The sequence below is a fragment of the Oryctolagus cuniculus genome, chromosome 20 (assembly GCF_051225735.1).
Source record: "Oryctolagus cuniculus isolate XC-2025 breed Fujian yellow rabbit chromosome 20, ASM5122573v1, whole genome shotgun sequence".
In the NCBI taxonomy this organism is placed as follows: domain Eukaryota; kingdom Metazoa; phylum Chordata; class Mammalia; order Lagomorpha; family Leporidae; genus Oryctolagus; species Oryctolagus cuniculus.
This window is the reverse complement of record NC_142886.1, coordinates 7,497,337-7,499,801: the sequence shown is the minus strand read 5'-3', so window position 1 is coordinate 7,499,801 and position 2,465 is coordinate 7,497,337. Positions and strand designations below refer to the sequence as shown.

General features: G+C 50.5%; 1 pseudogene; it reads left to right on the top strand.

The window, feature by feature from the left end:
• The first annotated feature begins 220 nt into the window (after positions 1 to 220).
• LOC127486076 (UBX domain-containing protein 6-like) lies at positions 221 to 1,692 on the top strand (annotated as a pseudogene).
• Positions 1,693 to 2,465: the final 773 nt, after the last annotated feature.

Here is a 2,465-nt window from a genome sequence, read left to right as displayed (position 1 = left end):
TTCATAGATCTTCAGAATCTAGTATCATCATACTCATTGACAGGAAATTTATGTTTACTTTCGTGAATATTTAGAGAATGAGAAATTAAACTGTTAGATTTTTGAACTTGTCAAATGCACTTCTCTGTGCCCATATTTTTCCTATAAATATAATAATTGAGCCCATCCTGACTGGGCTGTGCCCCCCTCCCCCACCACTACTGCCGCCCCCCCCCCCAACATGAAGAAATTCTTCCAGGAGATCAAGGCAGACATCAAATTCAAGAGGGTGGGGCAGGGTCATAAACTCAGACTCCCTGGGGAGAAGGCCCCCAAAGAGAAACCCAACCAGCTGGCTCTGAGGCAGCCCCTCCAGGGACCCACAGATGAGGCACAGATGGTGGCGGCTGCAGCAGAAGCAGCCCCGGGCCCAGGGACCCAGGTCCATGGGGAACCAGGTGAGGAAGGAACTTCGAGCCCAGGCCACTGTCCGCGGGAGCCCAGAGGCACAAGGGACTAACGCGGTCCCTGAGGCCAAAGAGGAGTGCTCAGCTCACCTGGTGGTGCCCGGTGTGTACTTCACCTGCCCGCTCACGGGGCCACCCTGAGCAGGGACCAGCGGGAGGCCGGCATCAAGGAGGCCATTCTCTCAGAGGCTGTGTCCATCATGAAGATCCACACATTCAACAAAGATCGGGACCGGGTGAAGTTGGGCATGGACACCACTGCCAAGTACCTGGACAACCTCCACCTGCACCCCGAGGAGGAGAAGTACCGAAGATCAAGCTGCAGAACAAGCTGTTCCCGGAGCGCATCAACTGCTTGGAGGGGGCGCACAAGTGTTTTGAGGCCATCGGGTTCCAGAAGGCCCTGCTTCCAGTCCTGATCAGGAGAGCCCAGAAGAGTTCTAGGTGCTGACCCAGGCGCTGCTGGCCCAGCCCCAGAGCCTGCACAGGCACAAGGAGCAGCCGCTGGCCGCCAAGCCTGTGCAGACCACGCTGCAGGCCTCCAAGTTCGAGCTGCCCGCGGACTTCCTCAGCTCATGGCAGATGAGGTGAAGCCAGAGCAGAGGTTCAGGGCAGATGCGGTGTAGCGGCTGAGCATGCTGCGGGCTAAGGCCAGGTGTGAGGAGGAGCAGCAGAGGGCGCTGCGGGGGTACAAGTTCATGCTCCTGCGCGTGTGCCTCTGGGAAGGCTGCCTGCTGCAGGGGGCGTGGGGGGCACCGGGGGCTTGGGTGCCCCGGGACGGCAGAGGGCAGGGCGCGGGCTGTCCAGTCGGCCCTGACTGTCCTGCCCTCAGGGACCTTCTACTCCCGTGAGAGGCTGTCGGTGCTGTACAGCTTCCTCTGGGAGGCCTTGGAGAGCGGATGGCTGCCCTTGGAGCTGCTGGCATCAAGGAAGCAGAAGCTGTTGGAGGAGAACCTGGCCTTGAAGGAGTGCACCTTAGGGAGGAGTGCCCAGCCTGGGCGTGGGGCTCCAGGAGATCAGACAGCAGGGCCCCGTGCGGCCCCCCAGCAGCAGGGTGATGCTTGCTCTGCCCCCAGGTGCCCTCCATCCTCCTGACGTTCTCCTGGGACCCAGTTGTGCTGGAGGACTTCAGGGCTGCCGGGCCGAGCCCCAGGTGTCAGTCTTGAAGCCCGAGCTCCGGGTGGCCATGGAGCGGCTCTTGTGCAATAAAAGAAGAGTTGGCTTCAAAAAATACTATAATAATTGAAATTATTGAATAATACACAGTGGTATACTTAATTTAACATCATTTCCCTGAGTACCATATACATTTCTAGATTAAGTTCCTGCAAATTTTATATTTTTGTAAGTGAAATTTTGGAAATATTTTTCAATAATGTCCGTTACATCTGCTTAGGATTCTTTAATTTGTTTGCCAAAGTTCTATTTTCTAACCACAGCAATAAAAATAAAATGCATAGTATCACACCTATTTTGGGAACAATTTTGATTTGCCTGTAACAAGATTATTTAAACTTCTGTAGCAGTACTGTATGTCATTACCACACTATGTTATTGCAATTTTAACATGGGGAACCTGGGCTCACCCTGGCTTGCTTTTCATTGTGAGGTGACCATGTCATATCCTTTCATGAAGTGTCTGTGTAACTTTCCTGTTCATAATTTTTCAGAAGCAAATACACATGGGTATATATGGAGTATATATGCCAAATTGTGGATTGTATAGAAAAGATATTTCCCTGGGTTATTTTATTTTCCAAAGTGTAATTCTATATATTTCCATTCCATTAACTTGAATTTGTTATGAGACATGTTGGTTTCTTGGTTTAAAATATGACAATTTTCTTTTTACGGTTCTTTAAGAGTTAATTTAACTGATATCCTCATCTACTTCCTGTGTATGTGTTTGTTACTTTGTTATCATTGCTAAAGAATGGCTCAGTTCTATTCACAGAAATTTTGTAAATTCTTAGCATACTGTGTGCATCCAAGTCTTATTTCATGTTGCATTTTTATCAT